Here is a 20888-nt window from a genome sequence, read left to right as displayed (position 1 = left end):
GGTTTTGTTTCAGAAAACAATGATTATGACTTGTCGATTAACAATATCCTCATCCTTGGGAAATTTTATCTCCACAAATGCAAATACATGATGGTAATTCCTAGATTTTATGTGTTTCATAAGGAGTTTCTGTCTTTCACTAAAGCCTTTAAAAAATGAAGACTAGACATGCAATGAAACTGTTCAATTTGATTGAGAATGACGATCTGCAACAAAAGCCTTAGCTCTATGTTCTGTTCTGTTTTATTTCTTTTTTCTTTCTTTTTTCCTTTTTGCTTTGATTCTGTTTCATTTTCTGATTGCACTTCATATAATTTTCAAGAACTGCCTCTTCTAATAGATATTATATTTTACTGCACTGTAAGCACCTGTTCATTACAAAAAATACCTTTGTGAAGATTGTATTCCACAATGTTTTGTTAAATGATTTTGTCAGTAAAAGAGGAAAAAAAACACCTCTCAAGGAAGTGTGTTAATTCCAGATCACATGACCTGCTCCACATGATGTCATTTCCTCCTGAAGAAAAGACTGACAAGACTCCAAGGCTTTCTGACTTATTTAATTTAAAGTAGTCAACAAGTTTACTACAATATCTTTAGAAATAACATTCAATTTTACTCCATTGTATATATAATATTTAGAAGAATCCTTCTGTAAAAATGCCATGTGGTGTTTGGCTTATAGGCAGTTATGTTGATTTTAGGCCTGAAAACAGAAAAAAAATGCCAACTATGATACCTGTCAGCTATGTTAGAAAAGTCCTGCAATTATATATATATATTGACCTCAGTAATTTCCCACTTTAAGTATGCAATAAGTAATCTAAAATCACTCCAAGAGTTCCCAACCAGACATACAGTACCAGCGCTGAGCAACATAATCCAACATATCAGCTGAACTGGACTGGAATTTTAAACAGCAGTGCCATCTAGTGGAGGCTTTTAGGTAACCTTTAGCCAGTCCTGCAGATTCTTCCACACTGTTTTAGGAGGTTGTAAATGAAGTTGTGTAAGAAACCAGCATCAACCATGAGCTTGAAGGGCACACAAGGCTGTCAATAATCAACTTTTCTATGATGAATCCAAACCAGATTTATTTACTGGGTTCTTCTGTGCCCATATGCTAAGCTATGCCAACTTGGCAATTTTCTCGCTAAATCTGGCGACTTTCCAAAGCCTCCTGGCGACTTTTTCACTAGTGACAAATCTAGCGACTTTTTGGAGACTCTGACATCAGTGGCGGATCTTCTGTGTCTGTCTACTTTTCTTACTCCATGTAGGTTTCCACTTTTCATAGTCCACTTTTAAAAGTTCAGCAGACAGGTGCTCTGCTTTGGAGTGTGACGATGTCGTTGGTGATGTGGAGAGTGAAGTTTATGTTTCACCCACAGCATGCTTTAGGGCAGCCGGGTTGGACTTGATGTTTGAAATACTGACCAACAGCTCAGATTTAACTGTCTGTAGTTCTGTTTTGATGGATGTTAACTTTTCGCTCAAAGCCGCCAGGAGCTGGGTCTTTAAAATAACTGCCGTCTCGTTACAGAGTGAAAGTAGCAGTTCCTCCTGAAGGTCAGAGATTGCAGCATCTGAGGGCCTCTTCAAAAGAAGACGTAGTTGATGAAGGCGTTCTGGAGCAGGACCAGAAAGACCATGACCAAGCAGCGTTGAGATCTTAGACAGCGTCTCCCTCAGGTGGGTGTCAACGGTGTTCATGGTCAGGTCTGTGGTAATCCTGTCAAAAAACAAAACAGAAAATAATCTAGATTATAAATCAACATGTAACCAAAGCACTCTGTGTATAACGCCATAGTATAGGATGTAGTTCAGAAAATGTCAAAGTATAGTATACTTTTCAAGAATACCATAGTATGGCCTGTACTACTGTATTACTATTGTTCTATTATTATTTTATTCTTATCACTACGTCTACTGTTACATAAGCTGCTGTAACAATGTAAATTTCCCCTGGAGTGGGGAGAAATAAAGAACTTTATCTTATCTTATCTGTAGTTCACAGTATAGCATGTCGGCAAAAAACCCCATAGATTATTATGTGGTTCAAAAAGTGCAAAATGATAGGATGTTGCCTAAAATTGTCATGCATGATATGTGGTTCAAATAATGTCATAGTGCAGTATATTGTCAAAATAGTATGTTATTCAAGAAAACATCAGAATATAATATGTCATCTAAAAAATGCCATAGAATAATATTTCATTGCACAAGTAAAAGTATAGTCATTTTTAAAACTTTTCAAATTCTTATATGTTGCTAAAAAACAACAAAAAAGCAAAAACAAAAAAACGTCATCGTAATATGTCAAATAAAAAAGCCTATAGTATAGCATGTCATCCAAAAAACGTCATAGTATAGCATGTCGCTCTAAAAACGTCACAGTATAGCCTTTAGTCCACAAAATGTTGTTCTGTCCTGGCTGTCTGACGTAGGTGAGGAGCAACATAAAAACAGTCCAAACGCTGGTTTCCAGAGGGTTAGACGAGTATTTATTTGAAAGAGTAAGTTTACAACAACACAACATGAGGGGGTTAAAAGCAAATGGGTGTATAAAAAAAAAATAAACAGAACTAAAAGTGAACTTCACGTTGACATTGATGGGCATTCCAACCAGGAAAAAAGTAAAAGATAATCAATACAAAAAAAAACTCTTCCTGTTCACCTCTTAAAACCCAAAAACACACCGCAGTAGCACCCTAAACTATAACTACCAATGGGTTCCCTGTTTTCCTTTGTGAACAATTCAAAGGTCCCTCTCTATCTCCCCACACATCCACCAACCACTGGAACACATCTCCAAAGTTCTGCCGGGCCAGCTCAGCTTCCCCTCAGAAGAAGTGCCACCACCTGCCAGATGAAGGAGCCTTTTGAGAGGCAGCTGGCATCGTGATTGGACTGTACTTTGGTCTGTTCCAATCCAGCTTCAGCTCCAGAGACGGCAGGCGGGACGAGTCAACGGAGGCCTGGTGGACGAAGGCATGCAGCTGAGTACAATCCAGAAAACAACAGAAGAGGAGTGCAGGGCCAGAACAAGCAGAGTAGCATCGTATGTCTCTTAGAAAACATCATAGTATAGTCTTTGCTATGAAAAAACGCCATCATATACATCAGAGATTGTACAAATAACAAGTCAAAGGAAAGAGACATACATTGTAGAATTGTAGTAATTGTGGGCTGACTGATTTACTGATTATCAGTATTTTATTTTTTACTGATTTACGGTAATAAATACATTTAAAAATGGCGCTACTTTGGCTCTGAACCTTTATCTACCTGTGGTCGCTCTGTCTTCTGGAGTGATTTGATTGGTTATACTTCACGAATAAAACTCCTTTAACTTAACATCTGTAAACAAAACAAAAACGTATCAACAAAGTTTTCTGTTAGAGTTTGTGTTGTTCTAAGTTTCACTCCAAGATTTTAAATACTTTCATTTACTGCAAATGAATATCTACTCCAAATGTCTCACTAATAGTCATTATCAGCCTTAAAAACCTACAAAACACCCCTCTATACTGGACCACACTTAGTACAGTCCGGTTCCCCCTTCTATAAATCTGCTTGGAATCTTCCACTTCCTGTTTGTCAAAGTGGCCTTCTACCTGGACAGGTTTTGTTGGAGCTCATGCAACAAACATTTTGGGTAACTGCACTTTAATATGGATGGATGACACTGAATTAGTCTGTTTTAATGAGACTGAGTTAAGATGTGTAGCTCTGTCATTAAATAGGAAATTATTTCTCAGAATTCACAGAGAAAGTCTGAAATGTTTGCTAGGTTAGTGTCTCACATGTTCTTTGGCTCAGCTAAAGCTAACTCTGCAACTTCTGGATCTCTTGAGTTGCTTGTTGTTAAAATATCTTGCTAGAGGTGCTGAAGCTCAGAAAGTCTGAGATGTTTGTTCAAAATAAGCTCATTCTCAAGTCTGATCTGAACTGTCCTCTTTTGTTTGAACTTTCCCTAAACTTAGGAGTTAATGACAGAGCAGCACATCCAGACTCAGTCTCATTTATGTAGAGATTAAACTTCAGTGTCATTCATTGATGTTAAAGTGCAGTTTTTCAAATGTTTGTTGCACATGCTCCTGACCAAACCAGTCCAGGTGGAAGACGATGTGAAGAGAAAGCTCCAGAGGATGAATATCACACATTTACATTGGAAATAAATGTCCTTTAATTAGACATTGTCATGCAAAAGTTGGATTTCCCTTTAATGATGTTCAAATCTTTGTTGAGTGTTTTGTTGATGTTGGTTTCTAAATGTTTTTTGACACTCGGCCCCAAAGATTAAAACCTTCTACGGCCCAAAAGCTGCAACAATTCCCACATTATCAACTATCTTTCTGACTAAACTAAGATAAAAAGTGAAAAACTGCCTGATTCCTGCATCATGAATGTAAATCTTTTTGGTTTTTATGACAGTAAACTGAATATATTTGGGTTTGACATTTTATAAAGCAAAACAAGAAATGAATTAGTGGAGAAAACAATCAACAGATTAATGGACAAAGAAAATGTGTTTTCCAAGATACATCCAATTTGAAGTCAATTTTATTTATACAATGCCAATTACAGGTCAAATTGTCTCAAGACGCTTGATTTTTATATTTTTTTTGTCATATTTAAAATATGACAAAATAAGAAATTTAAAGCTCTTGACTAATCCAATTTATTATTTGGTTTTTAAGAGACTAATCGATAATTAAAATAAGTTTCTCCACTAAAACTAATAAACATGAGGTCAAATAGAAGGAAGAGTTTTAAATACTGCAGTCCCACGACGACAAGAATAAAGTTTGTCAACAAAAACTAAATCTGCTGGTGGATTCCATGAAAGTCTTCATAAATGATAATAAAGTGTGATACTAAAGGTTTGTGGTGCTAAAAATGTCCAAGTAAAGATATGAAGTTGAACATGTGGATGGAGGTTGATAAAAGTTGACCTCCCATTTCTCTGGAGCGACTCCATGGATTTTATGGATGGTGGTTAAAGACCTGCTCTTCTAGTGGTCTTCCTTCTAGTAGCTGTAAAAAGTCAGTCCATCCTGGCCGACTTCAACACCTCTTCATGACAAGTTGTTCTGCCTCTGACCTGGTGGAAACTCCAGAAACTGGGGAAAACCTGTGGAGACTCGAAGAACTCGTGGAGACTCGAAGAACTCGTCGGGCGGGGGAAGGTGTGGTGGGTGGTGGGGGGAGGTGGGGGAGAAGAGGGGGGAGGCCGCCACCCACCTCCCCGCCTACTCTCCGCCCTGACTCCACCCAGACTCCGCCTTGGCTCCACCTATGTGGTCACTTGGAAACTACGATGACAAAGGGACGACGAAATCATTTTATTTTCATCTGATCTGTAGCTCAGTGAGTTAAGGATTTGCCTGTGGAGCTGCAGGTCGCTGGTTCAAGACCAGACCCTTCTTAAGTTTTCTCAAAATTCTGCCAAAGACAAAGAAAGAAAAAGGCCGGTGGCGGGTCTTGAACCAGCGACCTTCCACTTGGTAGCCCATCTCTTATCCCCCTGAGCTACTCGCTCAGATACTAAATCTTCTGGTTTTTGCGCATTTATCATCTATTTTTTGTCGTTTTCGAGGTTTTTTTTGACTCGAGTCTCGACTCGACCGTTTTTCTCAGGAGGTTGGACTTCAGCCTTGGTGCTGGAGGGTGGAACCCTCAGTTCCAAGACTTTCCAAAGCCTCCACACCTCCCGAGTCCTCAGGACCTGAGCTTTCACACAGTCTGAGGGCTGAAATTTTCTAAGACCCACAGTAGTTCTCTGTTAGTTTGAACCTTCAGACAGCCCAAGGACTGAAATCTTCGAAGTTCCTGAGTACTTCTCTGTTAGTTTGAACCTTTAGACAGTCTGAGGACTGAAATCCTAAAAGTTCTTGAGTACTTCTCTGTTAGTTTGAACCTTCAGACAGTCTGAGGACTGAAGTTTTAAAAGTTGCTCAGTACTTCTCTGTTAGTTTGAACCTTCAGACAGTCTGAGGACTGAAATTTTAAAAGTTCTTGAGTAGTTCTCTGTTAATTTGAACCTTCAGACAGTCTGAGGACTGAAATTTTAAAAGTTTCTCAGTACTTCTCTGTTAGTTTGAACCTTCTGGTTAACAGAAGCCTTAAAACTTGTGACCATGAGTCTTGATTTCACATTTAGACCATCCATCTGAGTTCTTCTCAGACCTTCACCTGTGGGTTTTTTAGAAAACCTCAACAAACTTTGATTCTCTTCACTGAACAGTAAAGTTTGTGGAGATCAGAAGGTAACATTAGTTTGATCAATGCCTTCAACTACTAGTAGACTTTATCTGGAAAGCAGTTTTCTGAAATGAATTCTTAGTAAATCTGTCCACAATCAAACCAAGAACATAGAAAGAGGAAATGTTTGAAGAAACAACTCGATGTTTTCATTTCAGACTAGAAAATGCTTTAAGAATTTTATCTGTTTTTGCTCTTTTTGATCGTTTTATTGTCTCTTCTTTTTAATTTCATCTTCTAAAGCCTAACTGGTGTCTTTTCAAATGTTTTGTCTTTAGTTTGATTCTTCTTAAATGTTTAGTTTTGCTCTTTTCTCACATTTTATTCTTTTCTAACATCTGTTTTGATTGCCAAATGTTTTGTCTTTTTAATGTTTAATTGTTGTTTTTTCAAATGTTTTATGTGCTTGTTTGAAAAATTTCCTTTTCATTCCCAATGTTTAATTTTTCAATTAAATCTTTAAGGTTTTTCTTTTACCATCTTTTAATGTTTAATGTTCTTTTTAAATGATTCATTGTATTTTCTGTTTAATTCCTATTTAAAGTTTTGTCTTTAAGATTTAATTTTCTAATTAAACATTTATTTTTTTATTAAATGTTTTGGGTTTTTAAAGGTTTAATAATCTAATTAAATGTTTTGTATTTTTTTTTAATTTTTAATATTCAACTTGTTTAATTCTATTTTTTAAATGTTTAATTGTCTTAAATATAAACATTGAAGATGAAAATATTTCATCTTTAATGTTTCATATTTTTGTTTAAAAAATTGTGTTTAATCTCATAATTACATGCTTTTTATCTTCTGTTTAATTATCTAATTAAATATTTTGTGTTTAATATAATTTAACTGTATTTAATGTAGTTTATTTCTTTAATCTTTATTTTCTGTCAAGATTTTAACCCCAACCTTAAAAATGAAACAAACCCTTAAATCACAATGAAAATACTTCTGTTGTCACAATCATGAGTTAGTCAATTATTCAGTTTATCAATTCAACTTTATTTGTTTAGCACCTTCCTCACAGATGACAAAACTAAACAAGCAAAGAGAACAAACTATGCTAAAACTATGATTAAAACTCAAAAACATTTTTAAAAAAAACAAAACAAAAAAAAACAAAACAGATTTAACATGGTAATAAAATCTGTTGTGTCCAGAGGATGGAGGGAGTTTACTGAGGTCTTCTTGGGCTCACATGGGAAATCATTTAAAATATAAACTTGATATTCAGTCTAAGGAAACTGCAGAGCGACAGAAGAACCAACAATATCTCCTGTTTCCTCCTTTAATGAGTCGACTCTTCTTGTGCTTCCAGACCAAAGAACTACAGACTTTTCACAACCTGCTCAAACTCTTGGTACAAGACCTCACCACACGGTTCAAGAAGGTTTCCATCTCATTTCTACTCTGAAGCTCACCTTCTCCTGCTCAAACTGCTGATAAATGTATCTGCTGCTCTAAAGTCTGCTCTCCAGAACTTCCTAAAAACTCTCAAAGTCTCTTCTGCTGCAGGTTGCTTTGTAGAACTGTTCCAGAAAACCTCACTAAACCACATGGAGGGGCCTCAAGATAGTCGTCCAAATGAAACCATACAAAAACCAAACTAGCACAACCCAAACACTAAAGTCTCCTGCAGCCTACCAGAGAACCTCTGAGAACAGAGAATCAGGACAGGAACTCTTACCTTCTGGACAACCAACGCTGGTTCTCAAACAAGAATACAGAATGTGTCTGACCAGAAACCTCTAAAGACTCACTACAGCCAAGATAAAGACACAACTCAGCTGCACCAAATCCACTAATCACTGCACACATTAGCACCATGTGCTAACTGTGGCTAAAGAACCACATTTACCAAGACAACTATCCAGTACAAAGCCCTAAAACACACCAAGAAACACATTAAAGCTGATTTTACTGCTGGAAGCTGCAAGCCAACGCCTAAAGAACAAACTAAAGCAATGGAGCCAAACCCGATTCAGTGGTGAAGAGAAGCAGAGGAAATGTTTGACTGCAGCTAAACAAAGCAGGAAGACACTGAGCTACTCCGGTGTTCCTGATAACACCAAGCTGCTCAGGTGTTCCTGATAACACCAAGCAGCCACCTGGACAGCCAATAGGAACACAGCCACCTGGACAGCCAATAGGAACACAGCTTCCTGGAAGTCCAGAGGGCTGGCTTAGTCAAGGAAATTTAAAGTTGAAGCAGAAAGTTAACAAAGAAAGTTGAAAACCACCTTCTGATCCATGAAATCTGAGTTTTCACACAAAGAACGCCTGAACATGTCAAACTGGTTCCATAGTAGAACCATCATTGTAAAAACGTCATAGTATGGTGTGTTGCTCAAAAAACATTACTATCCAGCTGTCTAGGGTCACCGAGGAGCAACACAAAAACAGGACAAACGCTGGTTTCCAGGGGCTTAGGCAGATTTTTATTTGAAAGAGGAAGTTTACAATAAACTGAGGCTGAATGTTGAAACTGAATTAATTTTTTTAAAAAGAAATTTCAGGCTGTTCATAATGTTTTGTAAGAAAATAATTCCTTAAATGTGAACATTTTTGCACTAAAACAAAGGAAAAGTTGTGGAATTGTGGTTATTTATAGGTTACTATGCTGTGGTTTTACTGGTCCGGTCCACTTCAGGTCAAATTGGGCTGAATGTGGAACTAACCTGAACTAACATGAGTTTGACACCGCTGCTTTAGTGACTTGTGTTGTTATTTTGCTGTTGTCACAGAATATCGATGCCAAGCTCAATCAACTCTCTGTTGCATTTTTTGTTGGGATGATCTTTCTCATAATTTGACTGACAAAAGGGAATCTCTGTTTTGCGGTATTATTTTTTTGGTTGTTTTTTTTTCATTTTCTTTGTGTGTTTGTAAGATAAAGCAGACTCACTCGTCTCATTTTTATTCAATTGCCTTTTCATTTTCTATTTTTTTGTTTATTTTTTGTCTATTTTTTTTTTGTTTGTCATATGTCTGGTTTTGGGAGAGGCTTTTTAAAGAGAAAAAACTGCCTGTAGTGTAGATCAAATGTGACGTCGACCTGGAGATATTTTTGTAACATTTTGCTGCTCTTTACAAACAAGACTTTCTTATAATACTTGATTTATTAAGGAAGCAACGAAAGAAATTTTTTTTTTGTGCGTTATTCTTGGCTTATCGGTCGAGAACAACTTAACAGTCTGATATTTAGTCAAACTGACCTTTTAAAATGTTAAAACGGCTTGCCATAAAGAGGTGTTAATTATATTTGTGATATGTCACAAACGTAAAGTGGCAGAAAATGTGCTTCCCTCAAAACGTAACTGAGATGTAGTTTGGTTGTACAGGACCAATTCTTCCCTACAATACCTTTTTTTTCTTCCTCCAAACAGACCTATTATTGAATATGATCTTGATTCGTTCAATGCATTTGCTTCCAAATAGTTCTCAAAATACTGACTGACACTGACTGTTGTAATGAAGTTGCAGATGAGGTTTACTTCTAATGATTTTTGTATGTAGACGATGTGGTTGTGCACCAACACTCCTGTGTCAATTACACCTTCCAGCAGCATCTTTGCAGTCATAATCTGGGTTTTGCTTTGCTTTTCTGCTGGGATGTGTTTTTTTTTTTTTTTTTTTTTTTTTTTTTTTAAATATAAAAATCTGAAAGTTTTGTTGATTTTTCCAGTTGTGTCTTGGCTCTAACTCCCTTTTCTTAAAGATATTTCCAACAGTAGAATCCACATATCTGGACGACCATTGATGTATTTTTATAGCCTCCCTCTGGGTGAATGTCAAAACTAACAAAAATGACATGATAATGTTTTTTCTTTTTCCTTTGGTGTTAACATTTGAAGATGACAAAACTAGAAAAGCACTCAGAGAGTGCAGTACTCCGCCAAGGCTGCTCAGTTGACGTATCATTTCTGACGGATTAAATATTTAATTAAAAAAATTACCTTGGAGACTTCCGGTTATGGCGACCACCTGAGGAGACGTGCAGCACACCACACTGTCAAAACTTCTAAAATTACTACAGAAAATCTCCCAATTTATACGCAAAACGAATGCCTGAGAGACTGGCGTAATGCCAAGGGTCAAAGAAACGGGTAAAGTATCCACTCAGCCGAAGTTAACTGACCTTAAATCAAGTGAGCTAGCTCTGAAAACTAAAGCTAACGAAACAGCTAAAGCTAACGCGGACATGGCCGAGGGGGCGAGCAGCGGAGACGTGGAAGGTGGAGGTGTGAAGGCGGATGCAATCCTGGCTGCTATAAGCTCCATCATACCCTCATTTCGACCGGGGAGGAGCCCGTTCGGAGTTGGAGCCGGCGCCCGACTTGGCGCCGGTTTTTTGTGTTTCGACCACCGGAGCTGCGGCTCCGGGCTCCAAAAACTGGGGCCGTTTCGGGCACCAACTCGTTGCTGGGCCAGAGGTGGCCAGAGTTGAGAGCCGAGCACGTCACGGGCAGAGGGCGGGGTGACATCTAAAAACATCTAAAAAGATAAACATGGATATGGTCATCAACTTATTGCGCGTGTTCAACCGCTAAGTAGTCAATGCAAGCGTAGTCGAAGCTAAGTAGCTAAGCTAACGCTAGCACGTTTACTGTTAAGTATCCAAACGTCTTTGATAATTACCTTTCTTCTCAAACGTGATCGCTGGGCATTGGAACGGCGACGCCGATGGGTAACCCCTGACAGAAGGTTTTGCTGTTCAGCGATGGCGAGACACACTAGCAAAGCCATGAACACCACTCCAATGAAGTCCTCCATTGTTGTTGTGTGGGTTTCCGTACGGCGTGAACGCTGTTGAACGGCTACGTACGCAGTACGTACACACGTTTTGTGGTGGCGCAATGACGCAGCTCCAACTTTGCTCCTTCTGAATGGAAACACAAACCCGTTCTGGGGCGGCACGAGGTTTGAACCAAAAAAGCACTGGCTCTCAACTTTGAACCAACCTAGCACCTGGTGCTCTTTGGTCGAAAGCCCCTAATGTAAAACTGAGTTTCTGTCAAAATTTGATGGAGTTATGACGGCGATTGAAAGTGTGAGGAACGGACTGACTGAATGCACCGAGCGCATGGCGCAGGCTGAGCAGAGAATATCGGATTGTGAGGACCGGATGGCTGGACTTCATACGCAGCTACGCACGCTGGAGACAAAGTGTAAAGAAATGGAGGACAAGCTGATGGACCTAGAAGACCGGTCTCGTCGGAACAATTTGAGGTTAGTGGGCCTTCCTGAGGGAGCAGAAGGACCTGACCCAGTCGGCTTTTTGGAGAAGTGGATACCCGAGGTGCTGGATGCGGCGCTACAGTCTTCCGTGGTGTTGGAGAGGGCGCACCGGGTCGGACCGGCGAGGGATGCTGGAGCACCGCCGAGAGCTCTGATAATGAAGTTTCTCAACTACCAGAATAAACAGGCGGTGATGAATGCTGTGATGAAGACTGTACGGGCCAAAAAGGATATCAGCTACAAGGACCAGCGGGTTCGGTTCTACCCGGACCTGGCTGCGGGGCTACACCGGCTGAGGAAGCAGTTCGACCCGGTGCGTCAGGAGCTGCGCAACTTGGGAATACGACACGGAGTGATCCACCCGGCCAGGCTGCTGGTCACGCACGGAGAGCGCATCCGTACATTTAAAACTCTGGCCGAGGCACAAGAGTTTGTGAAGAAGATCCAGAAAGATGCTGCAGGGAACGAATGACGGACTGAAACGGTAGTAAATACTGTGATTATAAAAATACACTGTGCGTAATGGCAAACATTTGCTAATAAATCCTAGCTCATCTTAAATTACTGATCTTATGGAACGTACATTTAGTATTTATGTTGCTAGTGGGTAAAAACACTAACTATAAGCACAGTCTCAGTTAAATTGAGGAGTAATAAATAATGCTAAATTTAAATGCATACTAAATTTACAACATAGTTTTCTACGAACCAGCCAATACATCCTAAGTGTTGGCACACCATACATAAATGGTTAAGTAATTTCTACAATAAATGTGTTCTATAAAGCCCTTTAAGGAATACACACTCAGTAATTAATATTGGAGACAAAATATTTAATCTGTAAGGGGCACAATGCTAGATAATTATCACAAATGTCAGGGGAGAAATAATTGATCAAACATATAGGAGCGGTGGTGGGTGGGTCAGTGTAGTAGGAAGAAGAGGGTGGACAGTCTGGTCCTCACTAGTTGTGGAACAGACATTAGTGATAACGGAAGACAGGAAGGGGTTAGGGGGATCCTGCATTGGTGGGAAGGGTTTTTTGTTTTGTTTGTGTGTTTACAGTGTTGGATGAGAGTTCAAACATCCATGTTTGTTTTGCTTCTCTACAAATTATGTTCAGTGTTGCAAGAAAAACTGGTTTTACTGACGCCTAATGACACAGGGAGTGAAGGTTAATTTTGTTTCGTGGAACTGCAGAGGTCTTCAAAAACTTAAAAAAGTCAAGCAGGTTATGACTAAAATAAAAGATCTTGATTCTAAAATTGTATTTTTGCAAGAAACCCATCTGTTGAGAGAAGATGAGGCCAGGGTCAGGAGGCGGTGGCAGGGAGTGTGTTTACGGCTCCTTTTTCATCCCGAGCCAGAGGAGTCATGATCCTCATTCATAAATCCATCCCATTTCAAGTGGAAAATGTAGTAAAAGATAAAATGGGAAGATATTTGATCATTCAAGGCTCCTTATTGTCAGAGAATCTGAATCTGGTAAATATCTATGGCCCCAATGTGGACACTCCTGGTTTTTATGCAGATTTGTTTCTTAATATCTCTACATTAGCTGGACAACATATAATAGCGGGTGATTTCAACTGTACATTAAACCCCAGTATTGATAGATCCACAGGAGTGGATCAGTCTCACAGTGGGTGCAGAACACATATTAACCGCTTTACTCAAGATTTAACACTTTTGGATATTTGGTAAGAACTAAACCCCCAGGTTAAATCCTTCTCCTGCTATTCAAGCACATATCAAACGTATTCCCGAATCGATTACTTTCTAATTTCCTCAGAGTTACGGTCAAAAATTGTCAACTGTCTCTATGATAATATTGTAATCTCAGACCATGCACCTTGCTGTTTAATATACCAAGATACAAAACTAACAAAAGACCCTCCTCGGTGGCATTTTCAACATAAATGGTTACAAGATGAGGAATTTATAAAATATATAGGGATACAGATTGATGAATTCTTTCAATATAATACAACGCAAACCTCAGCATGCATAAGGTGGGAAGCATTCAAAGCATTCCTAAGAGGACAAATTATTAGCTACACAGGCTCAAAATCAAAAAAGACAAGAGAGGACCTAGACCATTAGACCTAGAGCATAAAATAAAGATTCTCCAAGACAAGGTATATAAGGAAAATAACCCACAACATAATAAAGAGTTACTTTTATTAAGAGCCAAATATGATAAAATATCTGCATCCAGGGCTGCATCCAGTCTCCTGAGACTCAAACAATCCTTTTACGAGCATGGTGATAAAGCCAGAAAATTATTAGCTTGGCAAATAAAGCAGTTAGAAACTAAAACATCGATCACAAATATTATATCTGAAAATAACTCAATCACAGATCCCTCAGAAATTAACAGGGCCTTTACAAGTTATTTTGAAAACTTATACGATTCAAAAAATGAAATCAATTTACAAAATCTAAATAAATTCCTTGATGAAACACCTATACCAGTAACCCCGAAAGAACTTAAAGAAGAATTAGAATTAGAAATTAACAAAGAGGAAATTGGACAAGCCATTGATGCTATGAAATCAGGGAAAAGAGCAGGACCAGATGGTATTCCAATTGATCTATATAAAAAATTCAAGGGTAAATTACAAACTCCACTTTTGGAAATGTTTTTGGAATCATTTCAGACTGATAGCCTCCCACCAGAAATGAATAGTGCAATAATTATTTTGTTACCAAAACCAGGGAAACCAACAAATAAATGTGAAAACCTGAGACCCATAAGCCTACTAAACTCTGACCTTAAAATAATATGTAAAATTTTAGCAAGAAGACTACAAAAAGTGCTGGCTTTAATTATCGACAGGGATCAAAATGGGTTTGTAATGGGAAGACAGGGCTTTCACAATGTAAGAAGGGTTTTAAATATTATCCATGTAAATAAAGGAAAACAGGACGTGGCGCTCCTGTCTGTAGACGCTGAAAAGGCTTTTGATAGGGTCGAGTGGCCATATATATTTAATGTTCTGGAGAGATTTGGCTGCAGTAAAAACTTTATAAAATGGGTCCGACTACTGTATAAAAACCCCACAGCAGAAATTTTAACCAACAGGAACATTTCTAAACCAAACAAAATCAGCAAAGGCTGCAGACAGGGGTGTCTGGTATCACCGCTGCTGTTTACATTAGCCATGGAGCTGTTTGCAGCTGCTGTACGCTCACACCAGACATTCAGTGGATTAACCGTAGGCTCAACAGAACATAGAATAAGTCTATTTGCAGATGATGTAATTTTACTGATGTCAAGTTTAAAGAAAACAATCCCAGTTTTGTTAAAATTAATTAAAACATTTGGTGATGTCTCTGGGTACAAGGTAAATAACTCCAAATCCTCTATACTGCTCTTAAACTCGAATGAAAGAGCAAATCCAATCCCTGAGGTTTGTCCAGTTTAATGTAGTGGAAAAATTTAAATATTTGGGAGTACATATTTTGCCAAATTTAGATCAGGTGGTTGATGCCAATTATGAACCCCTGATGACAGAAACCAGTGAATCGCTTGAAAGGTGGATGACATTACCAACATCTATGATTGGGAGAATAAATATATTAAAAATGAGGATACTTCCAAAATTCCTGTATTTATTTCAAAATATTCCTCTGCCGCCGCCTCAGGACTTGTTTTCAAAAATCAAGAAATTATGGATTAGATTTATATGGAACAGCAGGAGGGCGAGACTCCGACTGTCTTTACTGTACCTGCCGTACAACCGCGGGGGCTTGAAATGTCCAAACGTGATGTTATATTACTGGGCTGCACAGCTGAGGTCTATCATGTTTTATTTTTCCACAAACGCATCTCGTCATTGGATTGAAATGGAAAATTATGGTCTGCAATTGCCTCTTCCCCTATATTTTCATTCAGATTCAGCAAAAAGATTACGCAAACAAACCAAAAATCCCATATTAAAACACATGATAAAGGTCTGGTATGATGTTAAAAAAATTTAAAAGAAACACAAATGCTGTCTCGGTTTAGTCCCATCTGGGGGAATCAGCGCTTTCCTCCTGGAAGAGCCGACGCAGGATTTAAGCAATGGCGCTCTAAGTTACTTAAAACTATTGAAGATCTTTACCTGCCGAACTCAGATATTCTGATGACCTTTGAGCAGCTTATCTCCAACTACAATCTTAGCAAAAATCACTTTTTTAAATACCTCCAGATTAGAAACTTTATTAAAACTAGTCAAAACAATGAACATAGGAAACCTAAACAATCTTCATTAGAAAAAAATGATGCTAAAAAACAGCCAGAGAAAAGGTCTCATCTCAGAAATGTACAATCTACTGACATCTTCATCATCTGAAAACTCGCATTACAAACGCAAGGCCTGGTCAGAAAACTTACAATTGGAGATTTCAGAGGAAGACTGGAGTTTGGCCTGTGCTGAAACACACACCAAATCTATAAACACACGCTATAAGTTAATTCATTACAAATGGTTAATGAGGACTTACATCACTCCAGTTGAATTAAATAAATATGACAAAAACATTCCAGACATCTGCACAAAATGCATAGATTCAAAGGGACCTTTTTTCACTGTATCTGGCAATGTAGGAAAATAAGCCCATTTTGGGAGGAGGTGAGGAAAACAACAGAAAAAATTATTTCAAAACAAATTCCAACAAATCCAAAATTTTTCCTCCTGGGACTGTATCCAAAAAATTCCAAATATAAAAAACATGAAAGAGCTTTTATAGACCTCAGCTTGCTTACTGCTGAGAAGTGTATTACATTACTTTGGAAATCAATGAGTAGACCAAGTATCAGCCAGTGGGTGAGACAGATGCTGTCAAATCTCCCTGTAGAAAAAATAACTTACATTTTGAAAGACAAGCAGCAGGTCTTTGAAAACATATGGGGACCCTTTGTGAAGTACGTCAAAGATCAAGATTTAGCAGACCCTCAGATTGATGAGTGATTGATGGACCATGCAGCTTCTGCACCTGCATTTTTATTTTTGTGTATATTCTCATAGGAATGCATGTGCACTTATGTACTAATATAAGGGCACTTAAGTGCTGATTTTGTTGTGTTATCTTTGAAATAACAGACTGTAACTGGACTTGCACTAAAGTTTATAGAGGAGAGAAGCAGTTTGTTTATTTGTTTGCTGTTAGTTTTGTTTGTTTGTTTTTGTGGTTTTTTGATTTTTTTTTTAAAGCAGCAAAACAGTTTGTATTCTATTTTATATACAATGTAAAGATGTTTCCATTGCTGTGAAAAACAAAAATATTGTGAAAAAAAAATGACCTTGCACTGAGCACAGTGTGTTGTGTGTGCGCGTGTGTGTGTTATTTATGTGCATGTTATGTATGGATACTGAATTGCGTGTAAATTACTGTCATAAAGGTCTGTTGATCAGTTCATCACTTTTGGCAAGCCTTTGTTTTGCTAGTGTTAAAATAACCGTTCCCTCCATGCTTTTGTTTTGAAGGCGTATTTTAAATGTTACGGGCTTTTATTTTGTCACCATTCCAGGGGCACAGGAAGTGTTTATCTAAGAAGCAGTGTTGCAAACTTGGCAACTTTCTGCTAAATCTGGCGACTTTCCAAAGCCTCCTGGCGACTTTTTGACTAGTGACAAATCTAGCGACTTTTTGGAGACTCTGACATCAGTGTCAGATCTTCCGTGGGGGCAGTGCCCCCCCGCCATCCCGTGTGCCCCCCCCCCAAAATTTTCGTTGGAAATTTACATTACTGAAACTCCGATTTCCGACCCTCCTGAACGCGACGTCGTTGTCCGACTGCAACTGAATGCACCAATGACGTCAGTTTGATTTTTCCATTGTATTTCGTTTGGATTTGAAGAAGCTTTGAAGACGTTTCTTGATGCTGAAGGAGAAGACAAGCAGCATTGTACCTTTGCGGTAAGAAGACTATGGCCGTTTCTCAGTACGTAACTGTCCGGACTTACGTTCTGACGTACTCGTGAAACGTCATCATCGAGACTGCATTGGACCAGACTAGTGGCATAGATATGAATGAGTTGATAGGACACGTCCATAGATATGAATGAGTAGATAGGACACGTCCATAGATATGAATGAGTAGATAGGACACGTCCATAGATATGAATGAGTAGATAGGCCACGTCCCTTTGAGCTGCGTGCTACTGCGAAGCTAAGCTAGGTGGGGGCAAAGTTTCAGTGCATTCCGTTGATGTAGACGGCGTGAAAACGGAAACAAGTATGCCGTCTCACTGTGCTGCATACAGTTACACACTGCGTCGTACGATTGAGACAAGGAAACTTGGAATGACTTTTCATAGGTAAGAATAGTTTTGGGCTCTTTTTTCATTATTAAATCTTGTTGAGAGCGTCCAGTCTGTGAGAGCTAACTAGTTAGCCACTAGCAAAACGCTAAGGCGAGCTAGCAGCTTGACAAGCAAATACCAGACGATTAATAGTAGCTGTAGTATAGTTGTACAAGCAGTAGTAGTAATACTAAAAGTACAAGCAGCAGTAGTAGTATAAAATAGCTGTTAGAGTCGTAGAAGTAGTATCAGCATTTGTAATAGTATTACAAGTTGTAGTAGCAGTGCCAGTATCAGCAGCAGTAGTGAGTACTACCACTACTACTAGTAGTAGTCACATTGCTATTACTACCACCAATACTACCAATAGTAGTTATAAAGCCTAACTCATGTATATCCAGATTACCATCTATGTTCTTCCTCCAAACCCATTTTATGATTGGGATTACAGGCAGTTCTTTAGGACTGCTCTCAAATCATTGAAATGTTACTAAACAAGGTTATACTTATCAAATTAAATAGCTCTGGTCTCCAGTATATTGGCGAATTCGGTTCTTTGTACTTAATTTATTAGCATGATTTCTTTTTAATATGTTGTGTACAGACTTAGTTACTTCTCTGTCTACTTTTCTTACTCCATGTAGGTTTCCACTTTTCATAGTCCACTTTTAAAAGTTCAGCAGACAGATGCTCTGCTTTGGAGTGTGACGATGTCGTTGGTGATGTGGAGAGTGAAGTTTCCGTTTCACCCACAGCGTGCTTTAGGGCAGCCAGGGTTGGACCTGATGTTTGAAATACTGACTGACAGCTTAGATTTAACTGTCTGTAGTTCTGTTTTGATGGATGTTAAACTTTCACTCAAAGCCGCCAGGAGCTGGGTCTTTAAAATAACTGCCGTCTCGTTACAGAGTGAAAGTAGCAGTTCCTCCTGAAGGTCAGAGATTGCAGCATCTGAGGGCCTCTTCAAAAGAAGACGTAGTTGATGAAGGCGTTCTGGAGCAGGACCAGAAAGACCACGACCAAGCAGCCTTGAGATCTTAGGCAGCGTCTCCCTGAGGTGGGTGTCAACAGAGTTCATGGTCAGGTCTGTGGTAATCCCATCAAAAAACAAAACAGAAAAAAATCTAGATTATAAATCAACATGTAACCAAAGCACTCTGTGTATAACGCCATAGTATAGGATGTAGTTCAGAAAATGTCAAAGTATAGTATACTTTTCAAGAATAACAAAGTATGGCCTGTAGTTTATTGTATAGCATGTCGGCAAAAAAACCCCATAGATTATTGTGTTTGAAAAAGTGCAAAGTGATAGGATGTTGCCTAAAATTGTCATGTATGATATGTGGTTCAAATAATGTCATAGTGCAGTATATTGTCAAAATAGTATGTTATTCAAGAAAAAAATCAGTAAAATATGTCGTCTCAAAAATGCCATAGAATAATATTTCATTGCACAAGTAAAAGTATAGTCATTTTTAAAACTTTTCAAATTCTTATATGTTGCTAAAAAACAACAAAAAAGCAAAGACAAAAAAACGTCATCGTAATATGTCAAATAAAAAAGCCTATAGTATAGCATGTCATCCAAAAAACGTCATAGTATAGCATGTCGCTCTAAAAACGTCACACTATTGCCTTTCGTCCACAAAATGTTGTTCTGTCCTGGCTGTCTGACGTAGGTGAGGAGCAACACAAAAACAGTCCAAACGCTTGTTTCCAGAGGGTTAGACGAGTATTTATTTGAAAGAGTAAGTTTACAACAACACAACATGTGAGGGGGGGCAAATGGGTGTATTAAAAAAAAAATAAATAAATAAACAGAACTAAAAGTGAACTTCACGTTGACATTGATGGACATTCCAACCAGGAACAAAGTAAAAGATAATCAATATGAAAAAAAACTCTTCCTGTTCACCTCTTAAAACCCAACAACACACCACAGTAGCACCCTAAACTAAAACTACCAATTGATTCCCTGTTTTCCTTTGTGAACAATTCAAAGGTCCCTCTCTATCTCCCCACACATCCACCAACCACTGGAACACATCTCCAAAGTTCTGCTGGGCCAGCTCAGCTTCCCCTCAGAAGAAGTGCTGCCACCTGCCAGATGAAGGAGCCTTTTGAGAGGCAGCTGGCATCGTGATTGGACTGTACTTTGGTCTGTTCCAATCCAGCTTCAGCTCCAGAGACGGCAGGTGGGACGAGTCAACGGAGGCCTGGTGGAGGAAGGCATGCAGCTGAGTACAATGCAGAAAACAACAGAGGAGGAGTGCAGCAGCCCAGAGCCAGAACAACCAGAGTAGCATCGTATGTCTCTTAGAAAACATCATAGTAGAGCCTCTGGTATGAAAAAACACCATCATATACATCACAGATTGTACAAATAACAAGTCAAAGCAAAGAGACATACATTGTAGAATTGTAGTAATTGTGGGCTGACTGATTTACTGATGATCGGTATTTTATTTTTTACTGATTTACGGTAATAAATAAATTTAAAAATGGTGCTACTTTGGCTCTGAACCTTTATCTACCTGTGGTCGCTCTGTCTTCTGGAGTGATTTGATTGGTTATACGTCACGAATAAAACTCCTTTAACTTAACATCTGTAAACAAAACAAAAACGTATCAACAAAGTTTTCTGTTAGAGTTTGTGTTCTTCTAAGTTTAACTCCAAGATTTTAAATATTTTCATTTACTGCAAATGAATATCTACTCCAAATGTCTCACTAATAATCATTATCAGCCTTAAAAACCCACAAAACACCCCTCTATACTGGACCACACTTAGTACAGTCCGGTTTCCCCTTCTATAAATCTGCTTGGAATCTTCCACTTCCTGTTTGTCAAAGTGGCCTTCTACCTGGACAGGTTTTGTTGGAGCTCATGCAACAAACATTTTGGGTAACTGCACTTTAATATGGATGGATGACACTGAATTAGAGTCTGTTTTAATGAGACTGAGTTAAGATGTGTAGCTCTGTCATTAAATAGTAAATTATTTCTCAGAATTCACAGAGAAAAGTCTGAAATGTTTGCTAGGTTAGCGTCCCACATGTTCTTTGGCTCAGCTAAAGCTAACTCTCTCCAACT

At 38.5% G+C, this 20888-nt stretch overlaps 1 protein-coding gene and 1 long non-coding RNA gene across 5 annotated transcripts in view; both read left to right on the top strand.

The window, feature by feature from the left end:
- wrap73 (WD repeat containing, antisense to TP73) overlaps positions 1 to 3260 on the top strand; it is a 41454-nt gene extending 38194 nt beyond the window's left edge. For all 3 annotated transcript variants that reach the window (XM_055012710.1, XM_035948457.2, XM_023270885.3), the window contains 2 exons: positions 1544 to 1692; positions 2765 to 3260. The gene's annotated coding sequence lies outside the window, so the exon portion shown is untranslated. The remainder of the gene's footprint in view (positions 1 to 1543; positions 1693 to 2764) is intronic.
- Positions 3261 to 17216: 13956 nt separating this feature from the next.
- On the top strand, positions 17217 to 20305 carry LOC129349441 (uncharacterized). Of its 2 annotated transcripts, none has more exons than XR_008602450.1 (3): positions 17217 to 17409; positions 18704 to 18852; positions 19798 to 20305. It is a non-coding gene; the product is annotated as an uncharacterized LOC129349441 (long non-coding RNA). The 2 variants fall into 2 exon arrangements; XR_008602449.1 differs by lacking the exon at positions 17217 to 17409 and adding an exon at positions 17474 to 17810.
- Positions 20306 to 20888: the final 583 nt, after the last annotated feature.

Source organism: Amphiprion ocellaris, chromosome 8 (genome assembly GCF_022539595.1).
Source record: "Amphiprion ocellaris isolate individual 3 ecotype Okinawa chromosome 8, ASM2253959v1, whole genome shotgun sequence".
NCBI lineage: Eukaryota > Metazoa > Chordata > Actinopteri > Pomacentridae > Amphiprion > Amphiprion ocellaris.
This window is presented reverse-complemented; position numbering and strand designations above follow the sequence as displayed.